Below are 22,766 nucleotides of genomic sequence, written 5' to 3' on the forward strand. Positions count from 1 at the left end.
CCACCGTCGCAGACTGCTGCTTAAGCGAAGTGGCTGTCTACAGGGAGGTCGAGCCTGTGGCAGAGGCCAGCATCTGAGTCTGGTGCTGCCGATGCCCCAAACTTGGCAGCAAGCCGTTGCTGGAAGGAGGATCTGAGCAGCTCATTTGTCTCTAACGTTACTGTCATGTAATTTTCCACATATTTGAATCGAATGCTTTATATATACTTATATTGGTTTGAATTCTTTGTTATAAGCAGCTACAGTCACTTCGGTCAGAAACTTCATTGGCTCATGCAAACAGAGACCCAGAGGTCAGGTGGCCTTCCCAGTTTCCTTAATCCAGCAGCTCCAGCTCCATTCTCTGGTATTCTCTTTGCTATCTTCAGCATACCACAGGCTCTTCCCTCTGGTTGACCTCTGGTAGTAGCAGGCAGCCAAGGTCAGGGACCTGTGTCTGCATACCACCCAGGCCAGAGCTGGAAGGAGTATCATGTATGTGCTAGGAGAGCTCAGGCATAGTCCCAGGACCACTCTGCCTGAATGCAGGAGCATAGTCCAGTGGCAGAGGTAGAGAAGATGCTGAGAGACTTAGCTGTGGTCTGTTCCTGGGGCCAAAGAGAAAAGAAAAATGAATAAAACTGACATATAGGAATTGTAAGTGTTAAAATATTTATCCACTTAACAAGTTCCTAGTCCCATTTGGGACACCTATTGTATAGATAGGAAGTAGACTCTATAAAAAATTACATTTTCTTGGAGGTTTTATTGGAGTTTTTACAAAAATATCAGCATTTGATTTCTCTGCCTTTACTAAGTGGTTGAGATTGCAGACTGACACTTATTAATTATACCAGATTTCTGGTTTTAATTAGAGAATGTCTTCTGAGACTAAACCTTTTTACCATTAGGCTGTTTGAAACCTGTGAGATAAAAAGGGAGAGTTCTTTTAGAAAATTATTTACATGATTTTAATTAATGATTATAATCTCCATGGTCATTTTTGCAAAAGAGCATTTAATCCCTTAACCAGTTTTCATGATTTGCATTTTGCAAAAACATGTCGGCCCTGCAGGCTTATTATCTGAGTTGTATTTTTTTCCAGATGAAACTTATTTTGGGTGAGTTTTATTTTGCTACTGCTCCGAGCCCCGTTTCATACCTTAACACCTGTTTCTCATGCAGAGCAAACCGATTGGTAGAAAAGTAAAGTTTGCTTCCTTTTGCCAAGACAGAACATAGCCCTTGGCAAGGTTACCTTTGAAAACAGTTTTTCATGCAGAGACCGTATACAAGTAGCATTGCTGTTGCCAAGATCCTCTGACTAATGAAGGGTCGGAGAGATGGTGTATTCTTTCTCATTGCTTGCGGCACGTATATGTAGCATTTCTTCTGAGAAAAGGCACTCTAGCGTTTCAAACAGAAGCTAGAAGTTTAACCTTCCAGGAGGAAGGTCAGTGTTAGTTTTTATTGATAACACAGAAGAAAGCCACTTTATAAGAATATGAAAGATAAATTCTTTGCTAAGTAGAAACGATTAAACACAGTGAGTTTTCCACCTTTCTTATGAAAATCAGTCTGAGACTATTTTCCATTTGCAAAGTTGCTTTTTTTTCCCCCTTTCTTCACTGAGATGTCAGTCAGATCCTTTACATGGATGATACTAAGCACTGGTCTCCAAATTATGGAAATTTGGTCAGGACTCAAGGTCCAGGTCCCAATATATGACTGCCTGCTCTGTTTTGTTTGGTGCAGTTACGTTTTTTATATTTTTGTTCATGTGTAATCTTATTTTATGAGAACATTTACATTTCCAGTATGCTTTAAGCTAAGTATAGTCAAATGGTTTCATAAACAATGAGACTGATGCTTTGTTTCACAAATGGGAAAATCCTAGAGAGTACTGTTTTGTGAGTACTTGTGGAACTGGGGAAGGAATGGAAAATGTTTATTCCTGTGTGCATGATCAAAGTAGCTGTTACCTTAAGGTATGTGCGTGCGTGCGTGTGTGTGTTTTCTGAGGTAAAAGTGAAGGAAAAGCCACGGAGAGGGGTGTTTTTTGCTTTATTTTCCTCTTCCCAAAACAGTCATTTGGTAGATGTTTTCTACCATTTAAAGATTTTTCACATTTTATACCTTCTTAAACATTATTGTAAGATTATATTTTTCATTGTATCTCCCCCACCTTCAGTCATGGGCAAAGACAAATTAATGCATTAATTCCATAAAATTTTGGCAATACTGATGTATAATGTTGCTTCCTAAACAAATCCAAATAGCTGACTGACAAGTGCAATATTTCTCTAAATAACAAATTTTATTATCCAGGTATGCTGAAAGGCTCCACTTCCTGCTAGGAATTATCCAGATATTGCTGAAAGGCTCCACTTCCTGCTAGGAAATACCTGCTAGGTATTGCAAGAATTCAGCTATTTTCACTTTTGCTCCACAGTCTTTTCTTAATACTTTTGACCAAAGATGATCCAGTCATAGCATAGTTCAATCTGTTTATCAAAGGTTGGAAATAAATTTTGCAAAGGGTACTGGAGACAAAACAACAATGCTATTATATGATATTTTTGTTTTCATTATTATTATTATTCTGATGTTTTGCTAACAGGAATTTGTAGATCACTTTGGGTTGTCCTGGGGGTTCGTGTTCTTAGAGCACATTGCAGAATATGAAGGAATATTTCTGCAACTGGAAATAAGAAAATGTGACATAAGTAGAAGAGATTGCTGTTATGTGGAATTTTGTCTATTGTGAGACAGAAGCAGCAAGTCAGGTGTCTCCTTGTACACCTGTCTTTGGTTGGAAATTTTTAGAGTAACAAGGAGAACAACTACCATATATTGAGTACTTACTATGTGTCAGGTATTATTCTAGGCACTTACCAATAATATTAAGTAGTTTAATTTTCATGACAATGCTATGAGGTTTCTTGCCATTTTAGAAATGAGAAATTAGACATCTACCATTAGGAAGTGATGAAGGTGAGATTTGAACCAAGCAATATGAGCCTACAGAACATGATGAAACCACTGTCTTTCTACGTTACAGCAATAGTGTTTTGGTACCAGAGGAAATTTTGAGAAATCCTCTATCACCCTTCTCATTTTACAAATGTCTCCATATTTAAATATGTAACCGGCTCTGAGACACTGAGTATCTTTCCCAGGGTCAGATGGTACGGATAGAGGTAGAATACAGTTAAGCCTGTGTGCTTCTGGTTTCAGGTTTTCTCATCCTCTGGGGCTCTTCCCTGGTAATACTGGAGATGTGTTATACCAGGAAGCCTCTTTCCTCAAGCTGTATCTAGAATTGAGAGTGGCCTTAAGCTTTTTCTTCTTGATGATGTTACAGCCCAGAGGGTGCTGAAGTTTAAGCAGGTAGAGTGGAAAGTTAGTTGGAGAGGAGAGAAAAGGAAGGGAGGTTGGGTACAGATGGAGCAGGGCCTGGGGGAATGACTTGGACATTATTTGCCAGGCAAAGCTTGAGTACTATCTGAACATAGGGTTATAAGGAGACCCTGTGACTGCGTATGGTTTTTTATCTTAGAGAAGGCAGTCTTAGCAGGCAGGGCCCTAACTTACCAAAATGCAAAGGTTGTGTTGCATGGGCATTTGGTATGTGACTCTGCTGAGTCCAGACTTTGTCTCTACTAACCAAGTGGATGATTTCTTCTTAGAATAATGGGAAGTGCAAACCCTTGTTGAAATTTAAGAATTGTTTCCCCATGGCAATTTGTTTGGAGACATCTAATGCCAGAAGAAAATTCTTTTACTACAGACAGGAGTAATCCTTAGGCCAGATCATTATCCTTTTTACTTCTATGAGAAAAATAAGTTTTAACTGTAGTTAAGCTTTTATTTTCATTTTATTTTTTTCAAGTTTTTGTTTAAGTTCCAGTTAGTTAACATAGAGCGTAATGTTAGAACTTGGTGATTCATCACTTACATACAACACCCAGTGCTCATCAGAACAAGTGGCCTCTTTAAAAACTGTCACCCTTGGGGCGCCTGGGTGGCACAGTCGGTTAAGCGTCCGACTTCAGCCAGGTCACGATCTCGCGGTCCGTGAGTTCGAGCCCCGCGTCAGGCTCTGGGCTGATGGCTCAGAGCCTGGAGCCTGCTTCCGATTCTGTGACTCCCTCTCTCTCTGCCCCTCCCCCCTCCATGCTCTGTCTCTCTCTGTCCCAAAAATAAATAAACGTTGAAAAAAAAAATTTAAAAACCGTCACCCATTTAACCCATCCCCCTGCCAGTTTGTTTTCCATGGTTAAAAGTCTGTTTTCTGCTTTGCCTCACTTTTTCCCCCTATATTTACCTGTTTTGTTTCTGAAATTCCACACGAGTGAAATTATATGGTATTTGCCTTTCTGTAACTGATTATTTCAATTAGCATTATACGCTCTGCCTCCATCCACATCATTGCAAATGGCAAGATTTCATTTTTAATGGGTATGTAATATTACATTGTGTATATACACCACATCTTCCTTGTCCATTCATCTGTTGATGGACATTTGCTCTCTTTCCACAATTTGGGTATTGTTGATAATGCTGCTATAAACATTGAGATGCATGTATCGTTTTGAATCAGTATTTTTTTATCCTTTGGATAAATAACTAGCAGTGCAGTTACTGGGTCATAGTGTAGTTCTATTTTTAACTTTTTGAGTAACCTCCATACTGTTTTCCAGAGTGGCCGCACCAGTGCACTCCTACCAACAGTGTAAGAGGGTTCCCCTTTCTGTGCATCCTCCCCATCACCTGTTGTTTCTTTTTTGTTAGTTTTAGTCATTCTGACAGGTGTGAGTGATATCTCATTGTATTTTGATTTGTATTTCCCTGATGATGAGTGATGTTGAGCATCTTTTCATGTGTCTGTTGGCCATCTGTAGGTCTTCTTTAGAAAAATGTCTACTTAGGGGCACCTGGGTGGCTCAGTTGGTTGAGCAACTGACTTCAGCTCAGGTCATGATCTTGCAGTTTGTGAGTTCTCTGTGCTGACAGCTCAGATCCTGGAGCCTGCTTCAGATTCTGTGTCTCCCCCTCTCTCTGCCCCTCCCCTGCTCATGCTCTGTGTGTGTGTCTCTCTCTCTCAATAATAAATAAATGTTAAAAAAAGAAAAAAGAAAAAAAAATGTCTACTCATGTCTTCTGCCCATTTTCAGGGAGAGAATCTCAAGCCAGCTTCACCCTTAGCACAGAGCCCTACGCAGGGCTCAATCGCTCAACCCTGGGATCATGACCTGAGCTCGAAATCCAGAGTTGGATGCTTAACTGACTGAACCACCCACCCAGGCACCCAGCCACCCATTTTTAAACTGGATTGTTTGTTTTTTGGGTGTTGAATTTGATTAAGTTCTTTATATTTTACGTTCTTTTTATTTTAGATGCTAGCCTTTATCAGAAATGCCATTTGCAAATACCTTCTCCCATTCTGAAGTTTGCCTTTTAGTTTTGTTGGTTGTTTCCTTCTCTGTGCAGAAGCTTTTAATCTTGATGAAGTCCCAATAGTTTGTTTTTGTTTCCCCACAGGGTTTTATTTTTAAAAGCATGCTTCAATAAGTTAAATTTATCTGGTTTTAATTTTTCTCTAAGATACTTACTTTAAATCCTATTTATTCATTTCCATGAGCCATATGTCCAGTGTCACAAGGATGCACTGAATAAATCAAGTGCCTGCAGACAGTAGATGGTGGTGTTCGATCCTGTACAAAGTGCTGTGTAATATAGAAATACTATGCTTAATATCTGCCTCCCTGCCTTGTTTCTTAATTGGATCAGTGCTCTAGGGGGCATTAGGTTGAACTGAACAACAATGTAGAAACAACATTGCATTCCTGAAGCCAAGTCAATTAATCACACAATGCATTTCAAAGGAGTTACTTCTAAGTAATTGTTGTGTAAATTAGGCCCATTGCAATTGCTGGGTAGTAAACAGGAGACAAGCCAGCTTTATGCAACCTAAGATACATCACAAATTTGCCATTTCTAACCCCCCTGTGAGATAATCCTTAAAACCTCATTGCTTGCACCCACAAAATAACCATACAGTTTTTTATAACCACGTTGGTTATGTTTTCCCAGTGAGCCTATAATTACACATTTAACTTTTTCAAACAGAGGTTAATAATGATGGGATTTTTGATTTTGAGGTTATTTTATTTTTCTCTAATGACTTTCTCTGGTTCTTGTATAGTATAGGGGATTAAAATACAGGTAAAGAATGTCTTCTCTTTAACAGCACTGAAATTCCAACCTATACCTTTCATCACATCAAACAACATGAAATATATTATTTATATTTTATTATTAATCAGGAATCGGCGATTATATCTTGAGACTTCCTGTTTCAGGAATATATCCAAAATTCTATAAAGGACCCTCACAGAGAGAGTTTCAGGATCACTCTGCCCTGTTATACAAATTATTTTTCAGCAAAATAGTCAAGATACTCAGTAAAAGTTTCCCACTGGTCTCTTTGGGAAGCACCCAGCTTTCTAAAAGTAAGCATACCCAGGAAGTACAATTCCTGCTGGACCAGGACTAGCCATGTGACCTTTGCTGTTCACATTCCACCATCTTCCCCAAAATCAGATATGTTTGGCTTTGAACCTTTAAGGTCGTGTTCCTGAGAGTGATTTTTCTGGATCAACTGTAAATATAGCTCAAGCTCACTAGTCCAGCACAAAGAATGAGAGAGTGTGAGCCCAGAGCTCCCTCAGCCATGGTTCTGCATTGTGGACAAAATGATTCTGAGAGAATGAAGTCAATTTAGAGAGAGAAGTGGAAAAAGACACAGAGAGGGTGATGGGCATTGAGGAGGGCATCTGTTGGGATGAACATTGAGTGTTGAAACCAATTTGACAATAAATTATATTAGAAAAAAAAGGAAAAAGACAGAAAGGGACTTCAGTATCTCTACTTTCATTTATTCCTGAATGTACCTTACTTCTGTGTGGAACCCAATTTATTGGCATTTCATACAACCTACTTCTTTTTTTTCACATTTTTATTTAAATTCTAATTAGTTAACATATAGTGTAACATTGTTTTCAGGAGTAGAATTTAGTGATTCATCACGTACATGTAACACCCAGTGTTCAACACCCAACAAGTGCCCTCCTTAATACCCATCATCCATTTAGCCCATCCCCCTGCCCACCTCCCTCCATTAACCCTCCTTTTGTTTTCTATCCTAAAGAGTCTCTTATGGTTTGTTTCTTTCTTTCTCTTTTTTCCCCCTTTTCATATGTTCATCTGTTTTGTTTCTTAGATTCCACATATGAGTGAAATCATATGGCATTGTCTTTCTCTGCCTGACTTATTTCACTTAGCAAAATACACTCTAGCTCCATTCACATCATTGCAAATGGCAAGATTTATTTCCTTTTGATGACTGAGTAATATTCATATATATATATATATATATATACACACACACATATATATGATAATATGTACATATACATACATAACTACATACTGCATCTTCTTTGTCCATTCATCAGTCAGTGGACATTTCGGCTCTTTCCATAATTTGGCTTAGCATAATACCCCATAGTTCCATCCACGTGGTTGCAAATGGCAAGATTTCATTCTTTTTGATTTCTGAGTAATACTCCATTGTATATATATACCACATCTTCTTATCCATTCATCCATCTTTGCACATTTGGGCTCTTTCCCTGCTTTGGCTATTGTTGATAGTGCTGCATAAACATTGGGGTGCATGTGCCCCTTCGAAACAGCACACCTGTATCCCTTGGATAAATACCTAGTAGTGCAATTGCTGGGTTGTAGGGTAGTTCTATTTTTAATTTTTTGAGGAACGAACCTCCCTACTGTTTTCCAGAGTAGCTGCACCAGTGTTTATTCCCACCAGCAGTGAAAAAGAGATCCTCTTTCTCTGCATCCAGCCTACTTCTGAGTTTCTTTCACATTAAACAAGAGAGACCTGCTCAGTTATGTACATCTCCCTGAGGCTTCCACAGCACCTTCACAAACATTTGTGATGGCCCTCACCATATTACTTGGTATTTGTTTGTCTGTTTCTGTGAGGAAAGGTACTGTCTTCATTATTACTTAGCAACAAGTCCATCAGTTAATGGATAACAGGTAAATATTGGATGAAGAGTGAATGAATGAGCACCCATATAGCTTTCAGTGTCTCACCCTTTTTCTAGCAAGAAAATGATAAAAATCTACTTGGTTTTGCATGATATGGTTATTATATGACTTATTATAAAACATGTATAGAAACTGTGAAAAGATTTTCATATTAATTTTTCCAGTAGTATTTTCATTACCATAGAATTGTAATACTGTATCCTCCTTTTTTTTACTTCTCTCCTAGCTAAATATAGTTAAATTCTGGAGCCTGTTTCATGAGATTGACCTAATCCTCAGTAAGAATTTATATCTATGTCAGTCTAAGTATAGAAAATGCATTATAAATATAGTGCTGAATGCTTTCCATAGTAAGAGCCTTCTTGTGTGGGATTTAGAGGGAAACTTGCTTATGATGTAAAGCCTCCGTATTGTTTAGTCATCATCATCTCCTAAGCCTTCAGGTAGAGCAGGTTAATTACTTATTTATTTTTCAATTTTGGTTATCTTTCATTTCCTCATGTGTAATATTTTTCATGATAGGTTTTGACTTCAATTTACGTCCCTACACATAATACTTTATAACTGGTAGTAATTACATTCACGAGTAACATTTTCTTTCATTTTACTTGTGTCTCAAGTCTTCACAGCTGCTGCAAAAAGTAAGGTGGTAATAACTATTTAAAATACTGTTCTCTTCACCCCTTGTACTCATTTTAGGTCTAAATTTCAAAGCCAATGTAGTTCAATCTTTACCCATTAAGTGTAGTTTGTCCTATATTCGGTGCTATTCAATGTAGGAATATATACACAGAATTTTTCATTTTTCGTTTTATCCTCTTTACTCTGCCATTTAACCAGCTATTACCATGAAATATCGTTAAAATATTGCCTTACTGGCCTTCTAACTCTTGTAACTTGACGACTGAAAGTGTTCTTCCTGAAGCAAAAATATGTGTAAGTGAAAGCAGGCTATCATTAAATAAGCATATGTATTTCAATAATTTTATGGACATGAGCCTATATACCTTTATCTTTTTCACTTAAGATGAGGTCCTTTTGTTTAGCTCCCTAACATCTTTCCACTAAAAGCAACATATTTCATGTTGAGAGAGATGCTGAGTGCCCCTTAGCTTGGCTCTAGACATCTCAAATGTTTCTAATGCAAAAGAGTTAATGAGGGATGAGTTAGAAAGTGTTATTAGTGGTTGGGATCAAGATATGGCTGAGGACTTCCATGTCATACCTTCTGGGAGAGTTTCTGCAGATCATGACTGTGTAACTGTTTTTGACTTGCTGTTGGTCGTACTTGATTTGTAGTAATAGCTCTCTCATTTATACAATGTATTGTGAGAGTTTGGGGTGTTAATAAGATTTTTTAAAACTCATTAGATTTTTTTCAAATGAGCTGTCTAAAGCTTTATCTAGGTTGAAGTATAAGGAGATAAAGATGATGAACGGGTTTCAGAGAAGTTGAATCTCAAAGTGTATGTAGAGATGTGTTGAGGGCATAAAGATTAAGAATAAAGCTCAGGGCCTGGGATGCATTTGGGAGTCATTCAGGCAGAGTCATGTACCCATCACTTGCAATAGATAAGGTCACTCCATTCAAGGGAGCTGAGGAAACATCTCCAACATTGTGTTAGGAAACTCAGAATAATCAGGAAGATAGGAAAAGAACCAATCTGATGGCTGCCCGGGAGAAGACAGTTTCATCAATGAGTTTTGGCAAATCCGGACATTGTGGAAGTTGTGTTAAGATGAGATTCTGGGGGCGCCTGGGTGGTGCAGTCGGTTAAGCGTCCGACTTCAGCCAGGTCACGATCTCGCAGTCCCTGAGTTCGAGCCCCACGTCAGGCTCTGGGCTGATGGCTCAGAGCCTGGAGCCTGTTTCTGATTCTGTGTCTCCCTCTCTCTCTGCCCCTCCCCCGTTCATGATCTGTCTCTCTCTGTCCCAAAAATAAATAAACGTTGAAAAAAAAAAATTTAAAAAAAAAAAAGATGAGATTCTGTTCTAGATTTTTGATTTAGGAAATTCTGTGATAGGCAATTTTACTGGAGTTGTACTCTAAAATGTAGGGAAGAGAAACTGAATTAGAATGTACCAAGGAGTAAATGAAAGAGAAACAGAAGGGACAGCAAGTGTAAATGATTTGGCCTGTAACCACGAAGGGCAGGAACATGTGTGACGATGATTTCACAGTAAAGTAGAATAAGGGAAGTTCCTTTTAGAATTTGAGAAACACAGAGGCATCGAGAGGCTGACTAAGGTTGGGACAGAAGAATAAGAGAGAAAAAATGGTCAAGTCTAGAATGAGTAGGTAAGGTTGACCACCAATTTCAGTGTTTGGGGATCTCTGTCACACCCAGCAGTACTCTGACACCAGCCGGATGTCCTGCAGTTCAACTCAATTCTGATACCAGTTACCCAGAGATAACATCAGATCCCATAGATGAGGGGCTCAGTCTACTTCACATGCCAGGTGCATGCCCAGCTGTTACCGGTGCTTCTGACCAACTGGCTGTAGCTTGGAGATTCCAACAACCCCCTTCTTGGGTTTGATTAATTTGCTAGAGCAGCTCGCAGAACTCAGAGAAACATTTTATTTACTAGATTATTGGTTTATTATAGAAGGATATAACTCTGGATATATAAAAGCAGATAATAGCCAGATGGAAGAGAAGCAGAGGGCAGGGTCTTGGGAAAGGGCAAGGAGCTTCCATGCTATCTCTGAATGGCTGTCCCCAAAAGCTTCATGTGTTCACCAACCCTGAAGCTCTCCAAACCCCATACTTTTAGGTTTTTATGGAGTCTTCATTACATAGGCATGATTGATTAAACCATTGGCCACTGGGAATTGATTAAAATTCCAGCCTCTTTCCCCTTCCAGGGGTGTGGTGGGGCAATGACAGAAAGTTACAGCCCTCCAATCAAGGGCTGGTTCTCCTGGCAGCCAGACCCTTCCTTGGGCACAGGACCAAAAACCACCTCATTAACATAACAAAAGACACCTTTATCTCCCTCATCACTTAGGATATTCCCCAAAGAAGTAGAGCTACTTCCTCTGTGACATCAAAGCAAGTTTAGAAGAGGACTGAATGTCTGTCCCCACCCACCTACTCACAGGGGTTGTGGATGAGGAAGGTGACTTGGAATCAGATTTGTGTCAGTTTAGATCTAGCTTGAGACTGGACAGAGAGGAACCCATGCAGTTTGCTGAAGTCATCTTCACAACTGGAGATGCCAGGAGTGAGATGCAGTTTTCCATCTAATTTCAAGCCTATGCGTGAGATATGTGACACAAATGGAATTTTGTTTTTCCAGCGTTACTGAGTCTTGAAGCAGGTCGTTCCTGTTACAGATTGTGCTCCATTGCCTTTCACCTGAAAACTTCATACAGATATACTTCATTTGAGTATAGTAGGATCATGAAATTCTTAGTGTCTACATTTCTACTTTCAAAACAGGATATTAAAATGTGTGTTTTGGCAACAAAGCCAAGTTACACTTTGGGAATTTCAGGGAGACTGAATTTGTCCCAACAGTGCCACCTAAGATGCTAGTGCCATTTGTATCTCAGTAGCACATAATGTTTCACACATTGATTTTTTGTTTTGATCTCAAGATGCTTTGGATTCTGATTAGCTCAGACAGCTCTTTCTCCATCAAGAAACTGTATTTCGTTGGTTTAAAAAGAAGGTATTATGTAAGTGCCTTATCCACTTCATGTGCAAAATTACCAAATTTTTTTTTATTTTTTTAAGGATTCACTTTTATTTACACCAAAGTGTTTCCTTAAGCTCCTGCTGCAAATTAAAATTCATTTCTCAGTGTTAGTTACATGGTAGTGGCTATTATGGGTTTGGGCCTCTCTGTTTTAGAAGGTCTTTATGCTCTGCTGCACTCTGGAACTATACAGCCCTAAATTACCTTAATCTCACTAGTCCAGATAATAAGGATCAGAGTTAGTAAAAACTGTCCAAAGCAAACTATATATTTTTAATTAAGTGACATTAATTTGGATATCTTTATATCTATGTTTTCAAAAATGCTGAGATCCTTGCAATTGAGGTTTGGTTTACCCTAATGAGTTTACACTAATGAGTACTGGTTTGATTTATGCAATAGAAACAACAGCAGGAAAGCAGATACATCTTGTGAGATGGGTTCGAAGCATTTGTAGTGATAAAGTGTACCCTTGCGAAATAAACCCTGTCGGTGACTTAAAAACAGTGTAATTTTTCAGTTTTCATTTTATGGCAATTTCTTTCTTCATGCTTTCATGAAAAGCTCTTTGCATTTGCTAGCATGAGAGATAAGATTTTTAGTAATAGGGAAGACCTGTTAAGAGTATCTTTAAAAGTTACTGTCTCTGAACTTAACAGGAGTTTTCAAAGATAGCCACACTTCATGGAGATGAATGTAATACTGAAGAAAACCATCGTTAACCTGCTCAGAGCCTTGTGATTGGATGTGTTATTGAATCTTTTGCCAAATTTGGCTTTGCAGGACCTGACTGAGTATAAATGGAATGATATAGTGAATATATTAATTTATGCTGAGATTTTCCAACATTGGTAGATTCATATACAAATCTGTTATTTGGAGAAATACTTGTACTTAATCTGCTGTTTTAATGCATAATATTTTAATTTGAAATATATGCTGTATGTCCAAAGAAACCTCTTAGGACAGCAATAAAGGAAGAATCAAGCAACTAACATAGATGGGTAATTCTCTTTGTAAGAATATTCTATACAGATTAGTTTTGTTATTTGACCACTGGAGGACTTCAAAATAATTATAGCTAGTAATCTAGAATATAAAATGAAAAAAAAAAATCAGTTATCAATACTATAGAACTTGATTTCAGGCATCTGCATGAGGAAGGTTTTGAAATTAGAAAGATATATGTAAAGAGTCGTCAGCTCTGATTTCTTCCTCCAGCTACGTGGGGGCATGACACCCTTCAAACCACCCCCCCCCCAGTCCAAGGTGGGCAGTGAGGGTGCAGGAAAAATAATCTTCCTTTTCTCCATGATCAGTAAGAAGTTAAATTTACCTCTGTGATACCCCGACTTACAGGTTATAAAATCCAGCTTTTTAATGAGGTTAATTTTCTTTGTGACTTTGTCCTATGAGCCCTTATTTTCTATGTATGCATACTGTTGGCATGATGCATATACAAAAGCACATTAGCAGAGATAACACAAAATTATCCTTGAAAACTGATTTTCCCTTTTTCTTTCTTTATACACAGACATCACTCATATTCCTTATCTTCTTTGACTTAAAAAAAGGTATGTCCTTAAGGTTTCTATTTTCAGAATAAAAAATAAGCATTCTTGAATAGCCAAACTGTTAAATTAAGTCCTTAAATCCTTAATATCTCCCCCTTTAAAATACAAAATCACTCATTAAATGTAGGTATAACATAGCACAGGGAGGAAAAACAAATGATGTTATAGCTGCAGTAAACATGATTCATTTGTACATTTTAGGACATCTTCTCCGTGTCAGTTTTTCATATTTCTCTTCTACTCCCCAAGTAACAAAATGTCACATGAAAAGGATCAAAATATTCCTTGCTGTAGATCATGGTTGTATGTGTGGTGTGGGTGTAAAATATCACACTCACACCTTCAGGCGTTTGTTTTAAGAAGAAATCTAATGATCTTATTTTCAGCGGAATCAGATGTTCTTGAAATATTTTCTTACATCCTTTCAAGGCCGAGAGTATTTCAGTTGCCCCATTAGTTAGCACCAATGTACAAGTTTGCTTTTTGGGTTTTTTGTTGTTTTGGTGTGGGTTTTTTGTTTGTTTTTTGTTTTGTTTTGTTTTATTTTGTTTTTTTGGTTAAAACTGTCAGTGTTTGCACTGTGAATGCTATTTTCCAGGCATTCATTGCTCAGCATAGACTATAAATATTCGTTTTGGACTAACACTTGTCAGAAAAAGTCTGTGAGCAATTAGGAGTATTTATATTTTATTTGTATAAAGAGAACTTTTTTTTGTGTGCTGTGCTTTAACAAAAGCATCATTGGCTCAAAGTATTTCACGGTGTTTTCATGATAGTTGACTTTAGATATTTTGGTAGAGTATGCATGTCAAAACATTTATCTGCAACTTGAATGCTATATGTGTATTTTAATTGCTATACATTTTTAAATGAGACATGTTAGATCACAGAGGCAGGAATTAGCAACTTTATGATATTTTCACATGTTGAATGAAACATAAAAGATTTAAGAAGTAATATCAAAGTGTCTGTTTTCTTCAAGTACTCTAGGCTTTCTGAAAATATGAGGAAATGGGAAATGTCAACACATGAAGTAAAATAAGTGAGGTACTAGAGCAGCTGTTATCTGTCAATAAATGTCCAAGCATAATTGCCAGTAAAGAAGACTGCAGTTTGAGAACACGTGCTGATACATGATTGGAATCTCACCACGTGATCTGTTAGATGATAAAGTGTATTTCAGAATACTGTGCTCGCCTGTTAACTTAGAATCGGTCATATTTTTATTTTTCTACAGTGACAAATATTTATGAATGTACACTAAATCTGGACTTCCTGACCCACTGTTGGTTCAGTTTCAATTCTTGTGTTAAGGTGTACTCGGCTCTGGGTGGTAGGAAACTGTGGAGGAGCACAGCCCAGTCAGTAGAGCCTTCAGGTTTACAACTTTCCCTCCGTTCCTTAAGAAATCAAACACAAAATTATAAACAAAAAACTTGAATTCTAAATGTGCAGTAGTCTTAGTCATAGTTAAAATATCATACAAAAAATTTATGAGAACATATGACCAGGCAAATACAATGCAAGGATTGCTCCCAGGCCTTAGAAGGGCTCATGGAACGTAGAGGCCCTTAAGCTCGAAGATTACAGAAACTAATTTTCTAGTGATTATAATTATTCCTTTAAGTTTTCACTTTCTAGTCACATAAAAAAGTATTTTTTCTTATTTTACCACTTACTTTAGGAGTGCCTTTGCATGTTTTAACTGAAACTTGAATGTTATAGTCAATTCATTTATTCAGTATTCAGTGAATGATCATTTATTGAGCTACTAATATTTATGAGATTTGGTGCCTGCTAATAGGAATGCAATGATATATATGGTCCTGGACGGAAGGTTTTAAAAAGTACACATATAACAATGTAATCATAAGAGGTAGGTATTGTCTATTTTACATGACTCAGACAGACCGTCTAGTTAGTGTATAACCCCCCCCACATTCTTATGATAACAAGTTTTTCTGTTATTTAAATTATTACTGATATCCACCACTTTCCTTTTAGAATACCTATTCAATGAGATATAATCTAGTTATGTCTTTTAGGACATCTATTTAAAACATAGTCTAGATTCAGAGTTATATGATACCATGACCTTGCTTTATTGTACATCTAAGAAGAAAATTAATAATTTAATTTTTTAGAAGATAAACTAAATAATCCATTTGTATAATTTATTTTTGCTTTAAATGCTTATTTAGATTTTACACTTATATGCTCACGCTTATTTTCAAGATCCAGTGCTTTATTTAATGTAAGATATAATTATCTCATTTACTTCCATATATGAATCAGAAAACCATACTCTAAAGGCATATATGTTGTGTTTTGAATAACTGAGAATAAAAGTGAGAAATTCTTAAATCCTACTTCAGGTAAACAGTGTAATTATAAAACAGGTGATAGCCTTGTGAAAATATCCAAGTTTATAAAGCAGATAATAAAATGGAGAAAAATTGCAGTTGTTCACTTTCCAAAATGATACATAATGAAAAGAACACTTTAAAGTTTTGACACTGGCCTCAAATTTTAGATACAAATTATACACTTGAAACCTGCTTTATTCAGGAAAATTCATATATAGTTAATTTAAAAGATTGCATTATAGTTCCCAAGAATTATACAGTTGTTTGAAGTCACTTTAGAATGGAGATTATAATTACTATGATCAATGCTTTTTTTTTTTAATTAAATATAATTTGTTGTCAAATTGTTTTCCATACAACACCCAGTGCTCATCCCAACAGGTGCCCTCCTCAATGTCCATCATCCACTTTCCCCTCTCCTCCAACCCCCATCAACCCTCAGTTTGTTCTCAGTATTTAAGAGTCTCTTATGGTTTGCCTCCCTCCCTCTCTGTAACTTTTTTTCTTTCTCCCCTTCCCCTCCCCCAGTGTCTTCTGTTAAGTTTCTCAGGATCCACATATGAGTGAAAACATATGGTATCTGTCTTTCTCTGCCTGACTATTTCATTTAGCATAATACCTCCAGTTCCATCCACGTTGCTGCAAATGGCAGGATTTCCTTCTTTCTCATTGCCAAGTAGTATTCCATTGTATATATAAAAAAAACATGGAAGCTTCACAAATTTCTGTGTCATCCTTGTGCAGGGGCCATGCTAATCTTCTCTGTACTGTTCCGGTTTTAGTATATGTGCTGCCGAAGCAAGTACTATGATCAATGCTTTTATTTTAAGTATGTGATACGATGGTGGGGTCATGTACATGTACGCATGAGACCAGGCCAAGTATATATGCCAAACTACTACCACTACTACTGCTGCCTCTTCTCCTTCTTCCTCTTCATCCTCTTCCCCCTCCTCCTCCTCCTCCTCTTCTTCTTCTTCTTCTTCTTCTTCTTCTTCTTCTTCTTCTTCTTCTTCTGAGAGAGGGAGGGAGGGAGGGGGGAGAGAGAGAGAGAGAGAGAGAGAAAGAGAGAATGGGGGGGCAATGATGGGGGGAGAGAGAACCTCAAGCAGGTTCCACACCTAGTGTGGAGCCTGTTGTGGGGCTCAGTCTAATGACCATGAGATCACGATCTGAGCTGAAATCAAGAGTTGGAATCAAATCAGTTGCACAACAAACTGAGCCACCTGGGTACCCCTATATGCCAAACTTCTTTTTTTTTTTTTTAATTTTTATTTATTTTTGAGAGAGAGAGACTGAGCAGGGGAGGGGCAGAGAGGGAGGGAGACACCGAATCCAAGCAGGTTCCAGGCTCTGATCTGTCAACACAGCCTGACACGTGGCTCAAACTCATGGACTGCAAGATCATGACCTGAGCTGAAGTCAGACACTTAACTGACTGAGACACCCAGGCACCTTCTTAAGTAAAAAAAGATTTAAAAGATAATCTATATATTTAACTTACCTGTTACATAAATTAACATTAATGGTTATTATGTCTTAGAGATTTAAAATGCTTCTTTCATTGGCCAACATAGCGACTTAGTTAATAACAAACAGTAGTAGTTTGCAGACTTTGAGTGATTTCTAAGATTTCATAACCCTCCTTATAATCAATTTCATGATGTCCCCCAGGAAAAGCATTTTGAGTTTCAGAGCCTAGGTCTGCCCAGTTTCTCTTCCATTCTTTCCCTTCTTAGCATTTGGAAGACGTTCTCATCAGCAACGGTATAAAGTAAAAATCCCTGCCAGGAACCTGACTTTCAGTAGTTCTCTGTCTCCTTATGAAGCCATTCGTTCCTCAGGTACTGTCCATTTTTTCTTTGGTAGCCCTTCCTTTCTCATATGAGATGTATTGGTAACCATAGGATTTCTAGCTCAAGTCCTGGTGGTTTTATTTCATTTTTCTCATTTTTTTTCTTTTCCTTTTTCTTTTTTTTTTCCTCATCACCTCTTCCTTGAGAGGAATTTTGCCCTTCAATTTGAAGGCTACTGGAAAGAAGGACTCTTTTAAAACTGAGATTTAAAATCCTTTCTTTCAGGTTCAATCCAAGTAGTTTTCTTGCTTTCCTATCTAGGGGTAGGAATCAAACATATACCTTGAATTATTAGCTTCGAGAGTAAGAGGTTAACTAGAAGCAGAATTTATTAATTTTGAATTGTCTTCCTCCTCTGTAAAAATTCATAGTAAATCATTCTATAGTCACAACATGGAAAGGGTCAATTGCTACATTGTGTTTTCGAATTTCAAGTTTTTACCATTATAAAATATGAGAAAGTACTTGGCAATACTTTCCAAGTAAAAAATGTGTATACCTTTTGACCTGGAATTCTACTTTGAGGTACTTATCTAACAAATAACCGTGTGTGTAAAATAATATTTAAGGATGCTTACTGTATGTGTTATCTGTATGTACAATGTAAAACTAACAAGTTCTGTATGAGAAGTTTAAAAGTAAAATGCATCTTTCTTTTAGGCATTATACATTTTCATTAGGATTAAAAGAATGATCTCAGATGGTCTAGGCCTCTTAAAAGCTGAAATTAGTTTCTAGTCAAAGATACCTAGAGAGGTATATAGTCCAACTATGTAAGTAATTTATAAGCATGTTTTTTTTATTCAGGTTAAAAAAAAAAGAACTGAAAGATCACTGGGAAATTACCATCAGACTTTCTGGTCCCACTAATATTGGAGGTTGATTTAGATATTTCTCCTGCAGAACTTGTCTTGATAAGTAGATACATCTCAGGGGATAAAGTCCAAGTATTTAACTGTCAAAGACAGAAAAAGAGTAAGTAAAGAAAAGCCCAAGACACCAGTAGAAGGAGAACTAAATTTATCTAAGACATAGTTAGAGGACAAAAACACAATCAGGGTAGCTCTACAAAAAAAAACAAATAACAAAAAACAAAGCAAAATAACAACAACAAAAAAAAACACAAAAAAAAAACAAAAACAAAACATACAGAAGTTGGTAAAATGTCCAAAGAAAAGTTCTCCCAATGATCTTGTGACTCAGCTATTAAAAAAGAAAAAAAAAAAAGAGGGAAATGCAGAAACAGCATGTATGCACTGCTATTTATGGGAGACAAACTATAAATATACACATACATATGAATATGTATATATATAACTTACCCATGTATATATACACATACACACATATGGCGTATATTTGTAAATGCATAGGTTATCTGTGGAAGGCTATTCATGAAATTGCTAAAGGGTAGATAGCTAGCCTCCAGGGAGAGAAACAGGGCATTTAGGGATAGAAGAGTGGGGGAGTCTGACTTCATTTTCACTGTCTTACAGCTGTATCATTTAAATGTAATCTCTCTTAAAATATATATCTAAAAATAGATAGGATGTTTAAAATTAAAAGTAAAAAGAAGCAGGCCAGGTGAGAACCTTTGATGGAAGAAAGGTGCGGGAAGGAAGACTGCCCCAAACTGTTAAGCCCAGGAACCCTGAAATAAGAACTCCAAGCCCTTTAGGTCTAACTGTCCATCTCACAAACTCTGACCTGTAAGTTTCCATGTGGGGGAGAATGCACCCATCTGACCAGGCCAGGGAGTCCGCTTGCATTTCAGAAAAGTGTCATTTTAAATTGGTAAGGTAGCATTATAGGAGTTGAGTTTTCATGAGTGTATCCCAGATAGACTTCTCAGTTTCCCTAAAAGCACAAAATCATTCCTGGAGTACTGAGGACTAGGTCCCAACTTTGCCGACCCAGGTGAAGTGTCATCCTCAAGAGGCCTGCCATGCCCCCGCTGGGCACCCACCCATAGATGCCATGTCTGCTCTGTGACTGTTGGAGGGCTGGGTGCACATGTTGTTTGCCACCCATCAGGATCTCCCTTGCCCTGAAGTTTAGTTTTTATTTCATAGACTAAAATGAGCTCAGATTCCAAGAGAAGTAGGAAAATGAGTGCTCATTATCTACATTAGAAATTGTGAAGTTATTTCTCAGAAAGTGAAACTTGATGGACCCATAAAAGAATATTATCTGTGTGGAGAATACTTCAGAGTAGAATAAAGAGCATGGTAAATGATTGACTGACATAAATATAGGTGTGCCTGCAATATATATTAATAAACAGGGCCGTAATATTAGGGACCAGAAGCAATCTATTTCATATTTAAATTATCAAGTAAAAACTATCTCCACAATTATGAATATTTAAACAGTATTATTGCTTCTCAATATATAACACATGCAAACATACCACATCATTTTTATTGCCAAAAAGGAAAAAATAATTAAAACTATAAAAAGCTGTTCTTAGTGTCATTTTAATGTCTTTGTTATTGCCATTTATCTCTGAGAGATAATATGAAAAAGAAAGTGAGAAATAATGCATCAGTAGATGATAAATTTTATTCATAGCAAACTGTTTTAAAAAATCACTGTTGCTTTTTATGCAGGAGAATGGCAGGGAAAACAAGAAAGACATATCTGTTATAAATGCCTGTTTCATATTTACATCATTTTAAAAGCAAGGGTTTGCTTCTTCCATCAACTTTTCAATTTAGTTTCCCTCTTTGTTTGATTTTTGTCTTACCTATTTTCTTAAACTTAGGAAAGAATTTTATTCATTTCAATGAATGCATGCATGAAGGAATTTCTAATACATGGTTGCATTGTGGGTAAACATACAGATCATTCACTCACGACTGTGACAGATTAGGAATATAGTTCAAAGACTGGGCTTCTTATCTCCTCAAGTGAAAACAGTAGAATGAGAGGCCGTGAAGGTAGGGGATTGACAGTTCAGGTCTTTAAAAGCCACATTAAACTAAGATTACTGAATGGCCTATGCTTTGTACTGAACCTCACCTCAGGCTTGCTTGTAAATGAGACAGGAGGCTAAATTCTTGAATAGCTGACTAGGAGAAATGATGGTGCCTCTCTAGGTTTAGATAACCAATTCATTGCAGCATCTCCTTTTCTCAGAGTGTTCCAAATAAGACCATCACCATCATTTCTCAAGCCATTGGGGAACAGTCTGTAGGACAAATGACAAAGTTCTGGGGAATGTCAACTTTCCACTGTGATGGATAAAGCAATTTTTTGAAATGAAAAAATGAACTTTAAATAAAACAGAAACGCATGCTTTGGGTGTAAAATGTTTCTTGACATACTAACTGAAAACAGCGTGATATAACATTGTGTCTCCAACAGTGTATGAGATAAAAGAGAGAAAAACCCACACATACACAAACACAAAAAGCTACATTATTAGAAAACAATAAGAGGAAATATATAAGCAGTGACTGGTGACTGCATTAGACTCATAGGATTATTTCTTTTTTCTTTTTATTTTCCTGAACTCTAACTTTTCTTTTATGAACCTGTATTGCTTACATAATAATGAGGTGAAAAGAAAGCCCTGTCCTTTGGAAATGTAGTAATTTTATGTTTTTATGTTTTTGCAGTCACTCCTTTGTGCAATCTTAATATTCTATAAATTTGTATGTTATAATGTCAAAAAGAAAAAGTGAGAAAGGAAAATAAGCCATAGAAAATTTAGAATAAATACCAGAAGAATATTTAATAAATGGCTATTGTCCCCCTCCAAAATGTTGGCATGAAAATTGCCTTAGCATTTTAAATCCTAGATTGAGAATACTAGGTTCATTAGGCTAGGGAGTTTATCTATTTAATATGTTCCCTAGAACATAGAATCCAGCTTACTCCCAGCTGTTGAATAGTTTGTGATTCTTATTTGTGGCTCACTTTGGGGATTCTCCTCTCATTCCTTTTTTTTCATCCTTGGTAGAATTGCCAACTTTGTTGTTAGAAAAGTTTGTGTTCTTTTTAATTGATACCTATACTTTTAAAAATATGAATTTTATATAGCTGGATTTCTAGCTTTATGTTGTATAGCCCTCGTATCCATGGCCACATAAGTATGATGTCTGTATGCTAATATGCTTACTTAATCTTTAATACATTATATTTTAATAATATAGGAATGCCAGGCTACGGAAGAGCAAATGAAAAGGTCATTTTTTATTCATGTACTACTGAATGTACCTTCTGCTTGTTGCTCATTATACATGCAGTTGAGCCCAATTTTTTAAAAGTGGAAAGCATACCAAATTAAACCACAAGTTTCACAACTGATGTTCCTTTTGTAAAAGGAGTGCTCTCCATCTTTTCAATTTTATTTATTCTGACTGCTTGTTACTCATTTGTGCTTCTCTCTTCTCTGTTATAGTCAGAATTTCTAATCCCATTTCAAGCAGAAGGCTGCCACTTTTCATCAGAGAAGAGGCAATAAACACGCATCACACTTATATATGCGGGCTTTCATCTGGGGAGCTCAAAGTGTTTTATGCATAAGTAGCATTTCCCCTGGCTTTTTTTTTTTTAAGTAGGAAAAATAAAGTCTAGAGAGCTTAAATGACTGAAGGAGGCCCACACCTGCAACAATGGAAGTCGTAATTTTAATTAAATATATATCTATGAAAGTATTCAGGATTCCTTGACCTGGATATCAATTTATATGCAATGTTTGAAGAGTAACAAAATTGTGGAGAGTAAAAATTAATACTAGCACACTCTTGTCAGTTAGGGGAAATGGTAACATAACAAAAATGAGCTCTAATGTAGAGTAACTTCATAAACTTGACTAATTCATTTAATGCCTTTAAATATCGAGATTATAAAAAGAACTCAATGGGAAAGGAAAAGTCTTTTTAGGGTCGGGCTTTTCAGTGTTACTAGGGTTGAAAGGGTCAAAGAAAGAGCAGCCTCTGTATGGGGTCTAGTAGGGCAGCAGGAAAGGCCCGTCTCCAGAATTAGCCCCCTTCATTTAATCAATCTCACTCTTTCTTCCTCCGTCTTTCCCTCTCCCTCTCCCTCCTATCTTTCCTCCCCTACCTCCCCCAACCTTTTCTTTTCTTTTCTTTTCTTTTCTTTTCTTTTCTTTTCTTTTCTTTTCTTTTCTTTTCTTTTC

General features: G+C 36.9%; 1 protein-coding gene, 1 long non-coding RNA gene and 1 other non-coding gene across 3 annotated transcripts in view; 1 reads left to right on the forward strand and 2 right to left on the reverse strand.

The window, feature by feature from the left end:
- FBXL17 (F-box and leucine rich repeat protein 17) overlaps positions 1-22,766 on the forward strand; it is a 504,442-nt gene that overhangs the window by 286,407 nt on the left and 195,269 nt on the right. The window lies entirely within an intron of this gene.
- LOC121012207 (uncharacterized) overlaps positions 14,292-22,766 on the reverse strand; it is a 25,172-nt gene continuing 16,697 nt past the window's right edge. Inside the window, exons 2-3 of the long non-coding RNA XR_005782015.1 lie at positions 18,467-18,575; positions 14,292-14,798 (exon numbers count right to left, since the gene is read on the reverse strand). This is a non-coding gene — a long non-coding RNA (uncharacterized LOC121012207). The remainder of the gene's footprint in view (positions 14,799-18,466; positions 18,576-22,766) is intronic.
- Positions 16,464-16,570, reverse strand: LOC121017227 (U6 spliceosomal RNA). The gene has a single exon (XR_005784677.1). It is a non-coding gene; the product is annotated as a U6 spliceosomal RNA (small nuclear RNA).

The sequence above is a fragment of the Herpailurus yagouaroundi genome, unplaced genomic scaffold (assembly GCF_014898765.1).
Source record: "Herpailurus yagouaroundi ecotype Mexico unplaced genomic scaffold, PumYag 29, whole genome shotgun sequence".
NCBI classification, from domain to species: Eukaryota; Metazoa; Chordata; class Mammalia; order Carnivora; family Felidae; genus Herpailurus; species Herpailurus yagouaroundi.